Source organism: Schistocerca americana, chromosome 2 (assembly GCF_021461395.2).
Source record: "Schistocerca americana isolate TAMUIC-IGC-003095 chromosome 2, iqSchAmer2.1, whole genome shotgun sequence".
Lineage (NCBI taxonomy): Eukaryota > Metazoa > Arthropoda > Insecta > Orthoptera > Acrididae > Schistocerca > Schistocerca americana.
In genome coordinates, this window is record NC_060120.1 from 1,025,271,836 (window position 1) to 1,025,290,725 (window position 18,890).

The 18,890-nt window shown below is 40.8% G+C and overlaps 1 protein-coding gene across 1 annotated transcript in view; it reads left to right on the top strand.

Moving 5' to 3' along the window:
* Positions 1–2,134: 2,134 nt before the first annotated feature.
* LOC124596407 (PRL-1 phosphatase) overlaps positions 2,135–18,890 on the top strand; it is a 627,938-nt gene continuing 611,182 nt past the window's right edge. Inside the window, exon 1 of the mRNA XM_047135537.1 lies at positions 2,135–2,214. The gene's annotated coding sequence lies outside the window, so the exon portion shown is untranslated. The remainder of the gene's footprint in view (positions 2,215–18,890) is intronic.

Sequence of the window (18,890 nt, forward strand, 5' to 3'; positions counted from 1 at the left end):
TCATCTCCCAGTACCTACTGCAATCTACATCCTTCTGAATCTGCTTACTGTATTCATCTCTTGGTCTCCCTCTACGATTTTTACCCTCCACGATGCTCTCCAGTACTAAATTGGTGATCCCTTGATGCGACAGAACATGTCCTACCAACCGATCCCTTCTTCTAGTCAAGTTGTGCCACAAGCTCCTCTTCTCCCCAATTCTATTCAATACCTCCTCATTAGTTACGTGATGTACCCATCTAATCTTTAGCATTCTTCTGTAGCACCACATTTCGAAAGCTTCTATTCTCTTCCTGCCCAAACTATTTATCGTCCATGTTTCACTTCCATACATGACTACACTCCACACAAATACTTTCAGAAACGACTTCCTGACAATTAAATCTATACTCGATGGTAACAAATTTCTCTTCTTCAGAAACGCTTTCCTTGTCATTGCCAGTCTACATTTTATATCCTCTCTACTTCGACCATCATCAGTTATTTTGCTCCCCAAATAGCAAAACTCCTTTACTACTTTAAGTGTCTCATTTCCTATCTAATTCCCTCAGCATCACCCGACTTAATTCGACTACATTCCATTATCCTCGTTTTGCTTTTGTTGATGTTCATCTTATATCCTCCTTTCAAGACACTGTCCACTCCGTTCAACTGGCCTTCCAAGTCTCTGACAGAACTACAAGGTCATCGGCGAACCTCAAAGTTTTTATTTCTTCTCCAAGGATTTTAATACCTTCTCCGAATTTTTCTTTTGTTTCCTTTACTGCTTGCTCAATATACAGATTGAATAACGTCGGGGAGAGTCTACAACCCTGTCTCACTCCCTTCCCAATCACTCCTTCCCTTTCATGCGCCTCGACTATTGTCAAAAGCTTTCTCTAAGTCTACAAATGAAAGGTTAAACGGATTTAGACTGACTTTGTCAAACGCGTCGAACGTTAGTTTGTCCGTCAGATACCACTAGCATAGCATAGATCGTAAGCGAATGTGTAACTTTATTGTTCTCTTAACTGAACAGAAAACGCATACGCATTCAGTAATAAACATAGTAATTTCTTAACATTTCTTAACATGAAGCATTTACAACGATAAAATGCTGAAACAATGGAATACCCTATTTGTGTTTGAAAGCAGCGGAAAGACACGCAGGTAATAATGGAGACATACAGTAACGGATGTGTAATATTACGCTCTTTCTTGCAGTCAGGGTTATAACTATGCGTTACCGTGGATGAAGAAGTGAAAACGCATGTATTTGTTACGAATGCATAAAGACTTCTGAAACTACTATGTATTAAAATAGGATTTTTTTTAAAAATGGGTTGGACTTTTGATATGAGTTACAAAGGGCAGTACATTTGCTTGGCACTAAACAGTATTGCACGAAACTCAGTTGGATGGGTGGATCAACTTCCGTTATACGTTACAATGAGTACCGAAATAGCACATCAAAGGCGTACCTAATCCACTTGCACATACACACGACGAGAAGCACATATTCCATAATTTTTCGGGCGTGCTTGCGGGATATTCTTAATCATTTTACGATATTTCGATTGACAAACTTTCAATTATTCTTAAGGTGATTCGTCCGGAAAATGATGGAATGTTCGATGCGTCAGGAAAGCTTTAAGAAATGCATTCTCAGCGCAGTTTTGCGATCTGCAGCACTTCAAACTTTGACTGGTGGCGGATCTAATATACTTTAAACCCCTGGATGTCCCGCATAATTAAGTGACCACACGATTAAGTTGTTCCAGTAATGTGTTTTGTTTTAATTTTCATCTGAAAGACTGGAAAGCCTGTCAGAATAACGGAAGAGCAGCTGCTTTATTCACACCTGATCGTCACAGCACTATATAAAAAGAATTTTCAGGAACTTTTACATGTTTCTGGTTGCGTCACATGGATTTAGGCGTTCGTGTCACTGCAGCAGAAATGTTACGTCCTGACAGACGCGTTGCTCTAGAAACGCCGCATATTTTGTATTGAAGCGCCCCTCTTCTTCGACGCAGACTGCCGTCAGCCAATGGTATTCCACCTAAGGGTGACGTCACGTCAGACAGAGCTCCGCCGTCTAGACTGTCCTCCATCTTTGTTCCGCAGACAGTTAACCTTGAGTTCTGTTCGCCCGTGGGAGTGCTTAAAACATCCGACTGTGCGGATTTGCGTCTTTAACCGTCTAATCAGTCTTCAATGTGCATGGCTCTTGTGGTGAGTAAGATATTTTAACGTCATATTTTTATTGTAGTGGGTGCTTAAAACTACTGACAACATTTGTTTTCGTTCCGCTATTGCGAAATTCGATTGTGATATCTGAAACCAGTGTGCGTCATTCACATGTATTTGACGTCATATCAGCGGTAATGCTGATAGTGTTGTTATATCCCGTGTGACCACGCAGTGTACGTCAGTTAGTGACGTCTAACCAAAACATTCTTGTGATGACGCCGGTATCGTGGCTTTTAGCTTAATTGTTTTCGTAGTGTTTCCATGCAAGCAATCAAGATTGACACGTGAATGAAATCATCGTGAAACTGTTCGTGTTGTTTACGATAGTAAACCATAACATCTTTGTTTATTTGTTATATGGATGTATGAAGACATAAAGATACGAGACGTGGTGGGATTTATCGAGAACCGTCCCGTAAATACAGCCCTTTGTATACAAACATATTTATATATCTCAGATATAAGGGTTTTGTTATTGTTATTGATTTTACTTGTGCAGTTTCATATCAAATTAATTAGGAATCTCAACGTGTTGATTTCGCTACTTTTTTTATTAATTACGGTATATTTATGATATTACAACATTTGTGGCAGTGAGTATGTGCATGTCAGGCTGTGGTGGAATGTTTTTGGATTCGAGAGTCGTTAATGTTCCTGCGAGGTCAATAACCTTGGAATTCTGTCATCCTGACAGGAAAGTAACACGTGCGGTGGGTAACTGACCTTCCACGAGCACGTTCGCTGTAGTGGGGGAAGACCAATGACCGACTCCATGTCTCAGCGAATGTTTTTGTTATACTTCGTCTCGTATCACGCATTTCATCAGGTGGATAGTGTGAAATAGTAAACGTAGCGCGCAACGAAAGATGCATTCCATTGCTAAAATAAAGACAGAGGATTGGTATAATCTAATAATGTTCAAATTGTGTGATTTGTTACATTTTATAGCTTAAATAATCAACTGTTACATAGTGATCCAAATTCTTTTGTCAAAAATTACGGTGATTCCGTATTTTGGTTCGACCCCTTTATCTGAAATTCATGTTCTCTGTCGTGCTATATTACTACACAGGAAATGTTGCCTAGAATATTACAGTTTATTACTTACGCGGACTCGAACAGGAGAACAAATTTTACGCTAATCATTACTTTTGCGCTGGTGTATAACCGTAACTTAAAAGGTGATTTATATACTTGCATAAGGACAGAGTAACAGCACTGTCAAGTGTTTATTTTTCGGTATTTTCGTTCAGTTCTTAAGGAATGTGACATAATGCTACATAATCATGCCCTTTTAAACATCATGAAAAGTCAGATGCGTACTGTAATTATATATTTTATGTGACGTTACTGGTGTTATGAAAGTGCCACATTTAGGAATGGATTGCAGGTTTGTAAGAGGAAAAAAAATCCAATGGTTTATAGAAAACATAATTTTTCCCACACGCAGTGTTTCTTATAGTTCGAACACTGTGAGCTCAGTGTTTGAAAAAATGTAATTTTCGTGTAAATATTTTTTATGATAAATTACGGTTAAAATGGTTGAAGTGGCTGCTCGCCCCCTTTTTTGCACAAATATTTGTTAGTCACAGTATGTTCATTACAGTAGAGTTCAGCAATTCTGAATAATATTCGCTAATAGTATGTCCTACCATTGGTTCATCCCTGATTGTATTCGCATTCCTTCATCCGTTTCATGTCACTTCAGTAGTAAAACAGCACTGGCGACAGTTTGTCCTTTCATGTTCAGTGCTACTAAATTATTTAAAATTATTACAGTTTTGTCTGTTTATTTTTGGTTGTATGCATTCCTACTTTGCTTGTACCTCGTTACCAATTGAAACAGTGAAAGTATGTGTGTTCTTTTATTTTGTGCTGTTGACATTGCTGTTTGGTTTGTGGTAAATTCATGTGCCGTCTTATCATGTTTAGTAACTGGAGTTTTTTATGGTTAAGACATTGTTAATACTTGCAGTCATTCGTTATCAGTAGCTGCTTCAATTACGTTTATCATATTGATAAGAACAGATCCGGTTTTTTTCAGCTGAACGTTTCTCATTAGGCGTTATCAGTGACTTATAATATAAAGAATATTGTATGATTATACATATTTATGTGTAGTGCTAACAGAAAACGTTACGTCACCTAGCAAAATGTACAGAATTGAACAATTGCCATCATGTGATAGATCACTGATGATGCCCCTCATGAATAGGCCAAACAAAAAAAGAATTACTTATAAGGACGGAATTGTACTTATATAAATGCTAAACATAATTTAATGCAACGCATATTTCGATCTGTTTTATCAAATTTATTTAATAGTAGGAACAGTGGTAAGGATGTCAATTGAAATACGTGGCAGGAAGAATAGCTACTTTTTTAGAGGTACGTACAACAAAGTCACGTGACATGGAGGCAATGTATGTTGGCGGAAGATATCCCCTTCTGCACATGTGAATGTTCACACACACTCCTGCTCCACGCTAAGAAGAGCACAAATTAACGATCTGTATCTTTCCAACGCCCGATGTATGGTCTTTGTTGTATTTCATGTACTTAGATTGACGAGAAAGCATAACAGATGCCGGAGAAGGCTGATAACAGCAGAATGCAAAGTATGTAATTTGTTGAACTGATACTCAAAGTGCATCATTCTCGATATAGCGTCTGAAGTATTTTCTATTGAGAGGAGGGAGTAAAATAATGTTCTGCGGAAGTGACTGGAGAACATCGAATTTTTGCGGATGTAAGTAGCTGGGTCATTATGACAGAGCTGCGGCGTGGGTGGATGGAGGGCTGGATCTTATCGAGCCATGTGACACGGTTTGCTTAGTAGTTTCCGGGAGCGGTGCCAGGAAAACTGGTTGCAGCAGCCGTCGTGTTCATGTGCTCCAGCTACAAATACATTCTGGAGCAAGGTAGGTTCTGTATTAACTACGTGAAGGAAATTTTGCTTTAGGTTATCTTATTCTATGCCAATAAGTTCTTTACATGAGAAATTTGTGTAGGCAAAGGATATAATACCAGATTCCGAGCCGGTTCGGCGAGTACTTTTTTCTGTCCTCAGTACAGTCTAAAAAGTTACACGAGAAATCGGTTAAAACGAAATAATACTGTGGTCCCGACACAAAACTATGTAATTTCCTACACTTTTTTTCTTCTTTTAACACAAAACAGGAAAGATTGTGCTTCTCGATGTATTAAATATACCTACGTCCTCCAGTCGATACGTCGCCCACATTTATTCGCTGTTTTTACCTAAAAAAGTAAACAGAGGTCACTGGCGGAGTTAAGTCTTGGGTATTGCCGTTGGCGACACCTCAGTTTTCAAATTCAGTGTTTGTTTGCCGAAGTGAGTGTTGAAACACGTGAATTTTGTGTCAAAATCGTTTCGTGTTTGATGTTTTTAAATACAGTTTCTGTAATTTTTTATGTATACTGGCTGAGAAATCGCTAGGCACGAAAACAAACCGCCGTTTTCCTTAAAATGGAGATGAAATAGCTCTGTCAACGACAATGTGAAATAAGTTAGGCGATTCTTCAACGCCGTATTTTCGAGCCCCAAAGAGTATGGTTCATAGAAACTGTATTTCAGAATGCTCCCACAATAGGGTCTCTGCTGCTGGAAAGAGATGAACATAAAACACAATAGGAATTGAACTTTCTGCAGAATCGGACGGACGGGTATTCTCAAGGAAAGGAACAGGGGCTGTGTTAGCCCAAACAAGTTTTACCAGTGAGGGGTATTATTTCTAATAGTTAAATATCATTTAGTTAAAAAAGTTTAATTATATCAAACACCATTTTTGAGTCCAACACTTTTTATTTCACTACTCATTTCTTACAGTCATTGCTCTTTACAAAAAGCAAACGCGGTAAGAAGCACAGAGCTCATACAGTTTTTCATAGATATCTTCTACATTGGTGAAAGTGGCTTGTTTTACTGCTGGTTACACAGTAAAACATCGATTAAGAGACAATCGTGATCGGAGGGTGTGGGTGAGGGGGGAGGAAAAATCTCTTAGGAAAAAATCGTGGTACTAATAATACGCAATTCAGAAGGATCTACGTGGGCGTGCTGAAAAGTAATGCCTCTGATTTTTTTATGTGAGAACTTAAGGCTTCTTCACTGGAACCAATTGTTGTTAATATTCTGCATCTTTACTCCTCCTGTCTACATATTTATGTCTCAACATACGCACCCTGACGGCGAACACATTTCTGCCAACGAGAGACCAGTTTGTTGATATCGTCACTGTAGAATGTTTTACTGTTCACGGAGACACAATCTCACCTCTTCTTGCACCGCTTTATTGCTATGAAAGTCAAGTCCTCCAAAGTGTTCTTTAAGTTTCGGAAACACATGAAAATCGGATGGGGCTAAGTAGGCGCTGTTTGGAGTATTGATCGATGACAGTGAAGCCAAGGCGTCGAATTGTTGCAAAGCTCGTGTGCGGTCTTGGCATTGTTCGTATTGAAGGACAGGATGCTCCAAGTGTGAACGAACTCTTCGAATTCAAAATTCGATTACAGCATGCTGTTTCTCACGCACTGACATAGTTACTGGTACACACTGCTAAGTTACACGCAACAGTTCGGAGCCCTTTAACGACAGAGGGCACCAAATATATAGAAATGAAGAATAAAGATGTAGAATTTTAATAACTTCTGTTTTATTTAAAAGTCATACGGAGTTTTCACATTAATAAATTCGGAAGAAGTACTTTTCAGTACACCTTCGTAATAAAACACCTTAATTTGCCTTGGGGAAAAGTTTCAAATTGCGAAGAACATTAGCTGTCGAATACACAGCGAACTGGAAAGCGCTGTGTGTTAGCTATTGGATTCTCATTTTGGGTAAAGAATAACAGATTTACTTACCAATAGCGATTATCTATTTTCAGTAGACGTCTGATATGCACTATGTGCCTATAAGAGTAAATTTTAGGAGGAAATCTAATTGCTGCACTATAATAAAATTTGATGAGATCCCAAGTTACAAAAGGTTTTTTTTTTTTTTTTTAATGTGCGCTTAACAGAAAAGTTTCTTAATTTCGTGTTAAACTTTTTTCACTGTGATTCGACGATTTACTAAGCAATCTTCGTAGGCGCTCTAAGACTATGGTTGGCATCACCTGGAGAAGCCCGCAAGTCGAAATAGAACTGTTAAGAAAAAATGCCAATTTTTTAAAATTTTCGTTTTGGTTTACCTATACAACAATTAATACGGTAATTGATTTGAATAATACGGTGCGGCGATGACGGTTAACTGCTAACGGGCCTGTTGGAAGGAGTGTTCCTTGGTCTTCCCTCGTCTCAGTTAACCATTAAAGAAGTGACGTAGCAGTTTTCGTACAAGCAAAAAATGTTTTCAGGCGTACATCTTAAAGTATTGTTAGGTGTAAAGTCAGGAAGAGTTTCAGAAAATATTATAGGACTCTCGTGGGATCGAACATTGATTGTTCGGATTAAAGAGAGGGACAGAAGATATGTATATTTGTTCCATATTTACCAAAAAGAGAATTCGTTTCCTGCAACTGGGAACACGGGCATTAAACCGATAAACTAGGGATAAAGAGAGAGAGAGAGGGACGTTGTCTGCTAGAACAGCAAACTGCTAAATCAGACAACAGCTCAACGGGCTATACATAGTAGACGCCGTTGTCAGCTCTGGCTAAAGTTCTCTCGGCGAACGGCTTATGCCGAAGCGAAATGAGGCTAAGCCCTGATGAACTCTCCCGTACTTTGAAAAGGGCTTTCGTGCCTCATTAAGAAACACTGAAGTTCATTACTCAAATTAATGGACTTTTAATGGCCCAAAGCGTAACAATTACAGCTATCAATTGTTTCTGTAGGTCATTGCTTCCCGCTCTGGGTGCTGCCAAATACGTCCAGCTATAATGTTCGGAACTCAGGTTTAAAGAGTGAATTAGTCAAATGAAACCACTGCACTCTAATGCAAATTCACCTGCCTGTTGCTAATTAGGTAGTGTCCAGCTGCCAGTTTGCAAGCTTGCAGCGATCAGTAGAACGGCAAGATGATATTGTTGCCTCCCGAGACAAGTGATTCATTAGATGCTCCACGACTGAAAATTACCCTAATCATCGCGCTCTCTCCCCGACAGAAATGACTATTTCCGCTGTTCACTGTTTTCACTACCTTCCGCACACGACCTACCGATTTTATAGTGTGCAACTTCGTGATACCCATTGCCTTCGCGGATGTCTAGATGTATCTGTTTTCTGTCTTACATGGTTTCAGCGCGGTTGCAGTAGCAATCGTAGGACAATTGCAAGTAACTCTGCAGTGGGCTTGGTGAGCGTACGTCAACCAGTCATGTAACGGAGTTTGTATAAGTCTCTGTTGCAATGCCTGTCTTGCAGTGTATACAGGGTGACACAGAATAATGGGAATGTTTGAAATGAGTAGTGGCAGCCATGGGCAGATGACAGCTCTGGGGGTTTGTGACAGCGAGTAAACAGTCCGCCATTTCAGTAATCATGGATCAGTGGAACGGACAACAGCGTGCGTTAACCATAAAAATGTTTTATATAAACAATGATAGTTTGGTAGCGGCGCAGAGGGAGTTTCGACCTTTTTATAATTTAGGACATCGTGATGGCGTTCCGTTGAAACACGCGATAAAATGTTGGATTAATAACTTTGAAGAGACTACATCTGCCCTCAAGAAGAAAACAACAAGACGACCAAGAAGTGTGCGTTCTCCATCGAACATTGATGTCGTACGTGACTCTGCCTTACGGAGCCCACGGCGTTCAAATCGTAAGCAAGCAGCAGTGGTTGGAATGTCCCGGGAGAGTGTTCGCAGAATTCTTCATCTTCATTTAAAATTTCATCCGTACAAACTGCAGATGGTGCAACAATTGAAGGACAACGATTACCGATTACGATTAGGATTCTGTCAACAAATGGTAACAAAAATAAACAATGACAATGAATTTCTAAACAAGTCGTGGATGTCAGATGAGGCACATTTTCATCTCACAGGCTATGTGAATAAATAGAACTACCGTTACTGGGCAAACACAGATCCTAATGACGTTCATGAACGCCCTTTACGCGCTAGTAAAGAGGCAGTATGGTGTGTTGTTTCGACACATGGGATCATCGGACCGTATTTTTTTCGCAAATGAACGGGGAAACACTATAACTGTCAATGCTGATCGTTACGTGGAGATGTTACGAACTTTCGTTACACCTGCATTGAACAACTTTTCCCAAACGTTCCAGAAGCCTGGATTCAACAGAACGGGGCGACATCACACACCGCACGGTAATCATTGACATACACGCGAGAATTGTTGGGCAACCGTGTGGTCTCGAGATTCGGTTACATTCCCTGCCCCCCTTAGGTCGCCAGATTTATCCGTTTGTGATTTTTTTTTTCTTGTGGAGCTACCTCAAGAGCAAAGTCTATGCGACTCGACCAAGAGCCCTGGATGATTTAAAACAGAGAATACAGGATGCAATTCACAGTATCCCAGCTGAGATGTTGCAGCGGCCAATGAGGAATCTCAACAGCAGATTTCACGAATGTATTCGTACAGGAAGACGCCATCTAAAGGACGTAAATTTCAAAAAATGATAAATGCCACCAATGTTTCGTAAATGGAAAAGTTTTGAGGTTTCAATTACTATGAATGCAATGTCTTTCTTTCATCACTTCTAGTTTTATTGGCTTGTCGAAATGTTCCCGTTTTTCTGTGTCACCCTGTAGAAGACTGTTTCACCTGCAACCATTTGCGCTTCGCAAGTTGAAAGCTGGCAACAGCGTCGCAGCACCCTACTGAAAGTACAAGCACATAGCGTGACTCGGTGGCAAGGTACAGCCAGGCTATACAGGCGAAAGTCAGGTTTCGGTTCCCAGTAAGTCCAAGGGTTTCTTCCGTCACTAATCCCATTTTTTCACTTTTGGGATTGATTTGTTATTGTGAAAAAAGTTGCATCGAGGTTCGTAGCTCGCGTTGAATTGTTTGCCCCCCCACTGGGTAAGCCAGTTCAGAGGTCAGAGGAAAGCTACAGCATACCACCTGCAATAGTACCGTGTCTAATGCAACACGATGGTGTCCAAAGCAACTATCGTGTTGATAACAGATGCACCTCACGAATTACTTCGGTGTTGCACATTTGCGCTTCATACCACGCTACAGCAATCTGTGATATGGAATTTGTCATGCGTTTGGCTGGATGTTATTTTGAGTTGCCTGCTTTTGTTATTTATCTCAGAACTGCACATATGCGAATGTACCGAGATCTAAATGTCAGTAGCAGCACCCGTTGCAAGGCGCATCCCAGGGCAGTCAGCTGTGTGGTGAAACGCCGACCCTCCGACACAGCGCTGGAGTAGGAAGAAGTACCGCTAGGTGTCACCACTATCATACTTCTTGATCAGTGCGGCTAGGTGGCGAGTTGTAGCGAGCGTGTCTCCTTTGTCATGTTTCCGTTGGTTTCTGGTTCTGGGGTGGCTGACCTGGAATACTCCTGTGTCTGTATAAAATTTCGTTGAAAACTTAGCAAAACCGCTGCAGAAACTCATCAAATGTTGACGCAAGTTTTTGAACACAACACTTTCGGCTGGAAACATATTTACGATCGAACATCGATTAGTAATGACTAGAGACGTGATGATATGCATCATAAAAACCTTAAAATGCACGAAAAGTGTCGAAATATGCAGGATCAAATAATGAAAAAAACACGGTAGTTACTGCGTGCATTATATCTCAATGTCGAATCTGTGCATATCATTACGAGGAAGAGCGCCGGCCACGCGAAAAACCGGTACATCTAGAACGCTGATATTTTCTGAATACTTTCTAGTAGAGGTTAGGAACGGGGCATTTGTGGGATTATTTTCAAGAAATTTGCAAAATGGGGACGCATACCGTGATTCAAGAATTGTTCCTTTTTTGCTATTGTTGTGAGTAACAAGCGGATGCGATGCGAGTGAGTCGCAGCGAAGCAATCGATGTGTACAGGGCCAACTTCGAGATATATCGCACACAGAGGGGCACGCTGAAAAACTGCTTAATATTTTGCTCAAAAGACTACATAAAATCATGAAATTTTTTTGAACAGCATTAACTTTCAATTAGTACTATTGGACCACAGCATCATTTACAATCTAGTTTACTTTTTTCTACTATTGTAAACATAAAAACATTGGGTTGTAAGATTGTGCCTTCGATCACCGAAAACATTATTGTAAACAGAAAAGAACCGTTCTACATCAACTGAGGTAACTGGGCAGTATTTTAATTTGTGTGCTATGTTGGCACTTATTGTTTCTGGTAAAAGTTTACCTGTCCCATTAATAAAAACATTATTGTAAACAGAAAAGAACCGTTCTACATCAACTGAGGTAACTGGGCAGTATTTTAATTTGTGTGCTATGTTGGCACTTATTGTTTCTGGTAAAAGTTTACCTGTCCCATTAATAAAACTATCAATTTGGCACAGGGGTTCAAAGCCTGGATTATTGTTTAAAATATTTTCAAACTTTACTTTGAGTTTTCTTGTAAATTCCTCCGGCAATGAGGACTTTACTAGAATAATTTTCTTCATTAAGCGCATAGATTCATTCAACGCCAAACCTTGAGTTTCAAGCTTTTTGATACTTGCAGGTATACGGGAAAAATGAGTGCTAATCACAGCAATGTCTTTTTTAATACCGGAATCATTAAAAGCTTCCTTGCGCTGGCAAAGTGCCAAAGCCTCTGCTCAATCGAAGTCGTTTACTATCCCTGCAATGGTCTCGAAACATTTATTGTAAAACTACTCGGCTTCGACCCACGTACCCCAACGAGTTACCATTGGTTCGGTAGGTAAAGTCTCATTTGGTAGTTTTTCTTTGTAGGTCTTGATGCGACCAGGAACCTTTAGAAACATATTCTTTGTGGATTAAATAAGTTTATTTACATTCACAAACGTGGAACCTACTTCTTCAGCAAGGCGATGTCCTCCATGAGCAAAGCATCTGACAAGAACGAAATTGGGGTAAAATACTAGGAGTACTTTTCCTGCTTTGATCATATAGGGAGCAGCATCTGAAATAAACACAAACACCCTTTCATCTGCAGAAGATTGTGGAAATATTTTTCTAATACCCTCATTCACAAATATGGCGATCGTAGAATGATCTACTTTTTCAAGTTATTTGCAGGCCGCTAAATAGAAAGAAGAAGGCTCTTCTTTTAAAGCACGAACAATTAAATTTGCTATGTAACAGCCACACGTGTCTCTAGTTTCGTCAATAGAAATCCAGATAATGCTGTCCTTGAATTCATTGCGTATTTCTTATAGAACATTTATGTAAATTGTCAGTATGTAATTTTTACGCAATGTTGATTTATCTTGTATATTTTGATTTAAGCGATATTTGCGCAGGAAGCCTTTGACGATAGGGTTTGTAAGTTTGTGAGGAGGAATATTGCTTGCAATGAATGCTTCACATAGATCCATGTTAAACCGACTGTTTTGGTTACGTTTGGACGAATCACTGCTACTGCAACTTGCTGTTGTCAGTAGTTGATGTCGTGGTCTTTTCTTCTGCTTTACTGCCACATGACTTGTCTTGACATGCTGGTCTGTTTGAAACATTTTCCCGAAACGTTTTTCTCGCAAACTCAACAATATAAAACAATTATGTGATATGTAAATGTTCCAGGATGGTCAGCTATCGACGAAACTACGTTTCTTTTTTCGGGCAGCATGGCGCACAACGCATTACACACTGCACGCCGTAAACTTGTTCAACTTTGTACAAATAAATAGAAAGCTAAGCTGAAACAATGGACGTGCTACTAAAACCTTGCCTAGTTTAATTTAATTGTTACCGACGCATACGGTATAAGAGCGAAGGGGATTAACCGGGGGCGAGAGCGCAGGACTCTGCCTCTTCCTCTTCTGTAACGATTTCGCTAGGCAGTGGCCTCTCGGTTAGCGACTGCACGCTGTTCCTGGTCGCGGTCCATCTGTGAGACATCAAAACTAGGTCGAGCTACAGACCGCCCGTCTAAATTTTTAAAATATTGTAAATATATAGAGAAAATGTACATCGCTACTAGTTTTTAGTTAAAATATGCAATTACCGAAGAAAAGGAGCCAAATATGCAAATGCATATGCAACATGCAAATGCAAGTAATCGTGTCTCTAATAATGACCGTTCCGGGCGGCCATCAGCTGACATGAAAATGTTCAGTAAGCGAGGAATTCGGTTCCGCAAGATAGCGCAAGACCCGGCGACACCTTCGGTATAAATTGTGATTCATGGAAACGTATTCTGTGGAAAGGATTGAGCATGATGATTGCCACGTCTACTACAACGCTATCGGAAGTAACATCGCATTAGAAGTCTGTAGTGAACTTAAAATAACTGCCTGAAGACGGACCAAACTCTGTTTCAAAGGTCGTCGCTGGTGTAGAAAGTTGGGCTTATAGCCATGGCCATGAAACTAATCAGCAATCGTCTTGACCACAACACTATTTTAAGCTCGACGAATCAAAAGTAATATTTAAGTACTTGTTGATCTCTCTCTCTCTCTCTCTCTCTCTCTCTCTCTCTCTAATTGATCTGTTTTTTACAGGACTGGCAGGACTGTTTTTAATAGTTCACTCCTCCTAGTCAGATAGTCAATAAAGTGTATAATTTCTAAAATTTTAAGCACAAAAATGCACTTCTTTAACCATACAAGGCAAGACTGTGAGAAATCAATTTGTACAAAATACTGTTCTGAGATTCGGGTTTTTAAAGCGGATTTCTTATAATCAAAACAACAGAACCACCAGATTTAATCTAAACAACAGGTGCTACCGTCTGTCCCTGCAGCAGTGTCACTTTGCTACCTAGATCTGCTCGATACATATCTGTCACCAGTCGGCAGTGTTTGTGCCTGACTAAGAGGTGTTTTCAACTGTTGCCAGCCGCAACGTTCAAACAGTTGCGTTGTAGCTGTTCGGTGAACGTGCGTCCAGTATTTATTAATAAAGCATTTAGCGGTGAATGACGATGAAGGTATTCCTGATCCGTCGGGGTCACGTACAGTTGTGACTTTCTACGCGTGCGCGCCGCGACGGAACAATATTAAGTAGTTTTCGTCTTTCATCTAGTGTTGTACACGGGAAGAAGAGTTTTTTAAATTTTAATTTATAAATACATGTGACATCTGTTCTTTTAGACAAGTCCGAAAGAACAGACACCATTTTGATCTAACAGCCTCTATGAACTAAGACGCAAAGGAATTAGAGACATTGGCTGCAAGTGGGGGTTGATTTAAATCACTGGGGAGAGCTGAAAAGTTGTGCCGGGCCGGTATTCGAACCCGAGTCTCCTGCATGCTAGGCAGATTCTCTGGTCACTAAACGATCCGGGCACAGTGGACACCGCAACTGCTCGGCAGACCCAGATTCTCAACTCATCTATACACAGACATCACATACATACATTGAAGGGCCAAAGAAACTGGTACACCTGCCTAATATCATGTAGGGCCCCCGCGAGCACGCAGAAGTGCCGCAACACGACGTGTCATCGACTCGACTAATGTCTGATGTAGTGATCGAGGGAACTGACTTCGTGATTCCTGTAGGGCTGTCCATAAATCAGTAAAAGTACGAGGAGGTGTAGATATTTCTGAACAGCACGTTGCAAGGCATCCCAGATATGCTCAATAATGTTCATGTCTGGGTAGTCTGGGGCCAACGGAACTTTAAACCCAGAAGAGTGCTCCTGGAGCCCCTCTGTAGCAATTCTGGAGGTGTGGGGAGTCGTAGTGTCCTGCTGGAATTGCTCAAGTCCGTCGGAATGCTCAATGGGCATGAATGGATGCACTTAATGAGACAGGATGCTTAAGTACGCGTCACGTGTCAGAGTGGTATGTAGAGGCATCAGCCGTCCCTTATCACTCCAACTGCACACGCCCCACACCATTACAGAGCCTCCACCAGCTTGAACAGTCCCCTGCTGACATGGATTCATGAGATTATCTCCATACCCGTACATGTCCATGTGCTCGACGCAATTAGAAACGAGACCCTCCCGACCAGGCAACATATTTCCAGTCACCAACAGTCCAATGCTGGTGTTGATTGGCCCAGACAAGGTAAATGTGTCGTGCAGTCATCAATGGTACAGGAGTGGGCCTTCGGCTCCGAAAGCCCATATCGATGATGTTTCATTGAATGGTTCGCACGCTGACACTTGTTGATGACCCAGCATTGAAATCTGCAGCAATTTGCGGAAGGGTTGCACTTCCGTCATGCTTAAGTCGTCGTTGGGCCCGTTCTTGCAGGATCTTTTTCCGGCCGCAGCGATGTCGGAGATTTGATGTTTTACCGGATTCCTGATACAGTACACTGGTGAAATGGTCGTGCCGGAAAGTCACCAATCCATCGCTACCTCAGAGATGCTGTGTCCCATCGCTCGTGCGCCAGCTATGACACCACGTTCATACTCACTTAAATCTTGATAACCTGCCATTTTAGCAGCAGTAACCGACCTAACAACTGCACCAGACCCTATATAGGGGTTGCCGATCACAGCGCCGTAGTTTGCCTGTATACTTGTCTCTGTATTCGAATTCACAAGCCTATACCAGTTTCTTTGGCGCTTCGGTGTATGTAATTTAGGCGAAGACGGCGGATTCACACCACGCTCGAACTCTTACGGGAATCGGCGAAGTGCCCCGTGTAATGAGGAGAACGGACAAGGGGCACTACATTAGACGTGTGCGGATAACGTGATAATTTGGGTCCGACGGGAGGCGTGCGAGGGTAGTCCGTGCAGATGGCTTCATGGTCAAAGCATCTGCCATGTAAGCAGGAGACCCGGGTTCGAGTCCAGGCCTAGCACGAATTTTCTGCTTTCTCCGTTGATTTAAATCAATACTAACTTAGACCCAATATCTGTAATTCATTTTCAATTTATATCTTAATTTCCTAGTAAATTATCAAAACGGCATACTAAACCGTGGCAGTGTACGACCGCAGACGACCTACATTATTGACTATAAACGAGATTGTAGTTGTTGCCCAGCTACCATACTCTTAGCTCTGTGTCACTCATTTCTCTGCTCCAGGTTGAATGTCAAATTTAAGGAGAGAAGTTTTAACTGAAGTTTCAAGCGGAATCGCGGATGATACTAAACCCACTTGCAAAGATACAGTCTTCTTTCATTTCAAAGGTAGCAGAAACGCTGGGGCCAGTGTTCCCGCTCCCATGGGAAATACTTTAAAGATAAGGATGCAGAATAAGATCTAGGTAATAGCTAACACTTCTAATCAATACATTTCGGGAGCTTCTGTTTCTACTACGGGTGCTCTTTATCAGCAAGCGAAAGTGGACTACTTCGGTAGAATAAACACCACGCCGGCTTGCTAAACCTTTATGACCCCGGGCAACTGATGCCATTCGACATGCAGCCAGTAGATGGACCATTCTGTTGCGGAAATGTCAACCGCAAACATGTAACAGCAACAACTCTATGCCTATTATTATTATTATTATTATTTATTATTGTTATAGTTTTCGTAGGAACTGTATGCACAGTACAGCGTCGTCCTTTCGCAGGGGCTGGTTGTGGCGCGGTTGATTATGCGACGGCAGCTGATTATGCCGATATGCTGTAGTGTTATCATCCTATGTATCCAAAACTCCAAAAGCCAGTATCACCTTAAGAAGGCGTCGCAAATCACACATTTTAAGTATCTTCAGTAATGAAGCAGATACTTTGTACACGTATTTACAGACCTATCGTATAAAGGCGGTGTCTGAGACAACTGTTAAACGCGGTTGTACGATTAAAAAAAAAAAGTGATCTTAACTGTAAATGCAGTACCGGTATAATCGTTAGCTAATATTAGAAATGAAAGTGGTGTAAATAAATGAATGACAGGAAGACACATTTAATATTACTTGGAACAGACTGGCGGCTTTATACCTAATTGAGAATTACAACGTAATTGTAAGCTGAGTGTGCAACGGGGAGGGAGTGCGGATGTTGTCGCTCCATCGTTAAGTTACTTTCACACCGAAAACCAACTCCAACAAACTCGGTTGACAAGTGTTTTCAACTCGAAGTTTGACTTAGTTTTCAACTGTTGTCAACAGTTGTTTGAAGTCGCGAGTTTGGAACACTAGGTGAGGGAAGTTTTGTCTCGAGTTTGCTGTTTATGGTAAGTGAGTAAAAACAGGGCAGGGTTGGCTAACTCGTGCATCCCCACTGCCGTGTCGTCTGCTGTGTTTCTTTCTACTATGGCGACTCATGAGTGATCAACAGATCTAATAATGCAGTTTTTGCTAGAAATTGAAATTAGGAAATCTCTGTGGGGTCATTCTGATTCTTCGTATAAAGACAGAAACAAAAGAAAAGCTTTGTTGAAAGAAGTTTCAGATAAAATTGGTGTACCACTTGTGGAATGTGAAAGGAAATGGGCAAATATGAAAACAGAGTGCATGCTCAAAACTAAAAGTGGGTCGTGGACAACTGACATACCCATTCCGAAATGGATATTTTACGAGCTTATGCAGTTTTTGGGACAGGTGTGAACTAGCGAGTGAGAAAAATATTTAAAATCGTAAGTAAAACGTCGTTCACCAGCGTAACTGAAGTGTAAGATTTTTGGTCATAAATTTTGTAATTACATCTATATTTTCACTGGAAATTTATTCATTTGTCTTTTCATATCACTTTGCCGACTGCGTTGTCTCCATTCCTCTGAAAGCATTTGTTTTGTGGAGACATCCTTCAATTGCCATCTGAAACCCTACCTGCTTCTGGATCTTCCACTTCGGAACTGCCAGGTGATGAATAAACTGTGGCACTTACTGTATTTATTTTAAGAAAATTGTGGACAGACAAAGCTACAGAAGTCACTAATGTCGCTTTTTCAGGACTTAAGTAGGTAATTGTTCTAAGACACCGAAAAATTGCTGTTTAAATTACAAAAACACTCTCCACAGTTCTTCTAGCGCAAGATATACTGTAATTAAACTTTCTCTCCTGGCTGCCTTTCTCTTATCACCCTGCATAAAATTTCATCATGTACTCTGAAAGAGGAAAAGCATCGTCTCCCACATAACAAATGGCACGTCCTCATTTCTTCCAGGAAGTGGACTTGGTGTGGGTAGAGCAGTCTTTCCCTTAAAAAACCGCGCATCTGTCTTGGATCTCTTGAAGAGACCACCATCTGAAATATTTCCTTGCATACCTACTTCGTAACTGATTACTTTGTGATGTTCATTTGCCAATGCTAGCAGCACAATGACGATGTTCCAGTGTAATTTTAGTACAATGATCCAGTACCTACAAGCTGCACTATTTCAACGTGTCAGCTGTCTATTGCACCAGTACAAGTTGGGAAGTTCCATATGGTCTCAGTTCCATTTGAAACTTCTTCCCATTCTTCCTTCGTAAGTGGTTCGTGTAAAAATAAGAAAAAAAACTGTTAAAATTGAATAGATATCTTAATAAGTACCTTAAGGGAGGCAGTGTTTTAAAGTTTATATTTTGTGTATTTCAGAATTCGTCAGAAACATTTTGAAGAGGATAATGATGATAACAGTGATAGGTCAGTTGAATTTTTAGTCACCACCACTGAACTCCAATCTACAAGCTTTAATGAAGAAATCCCAGC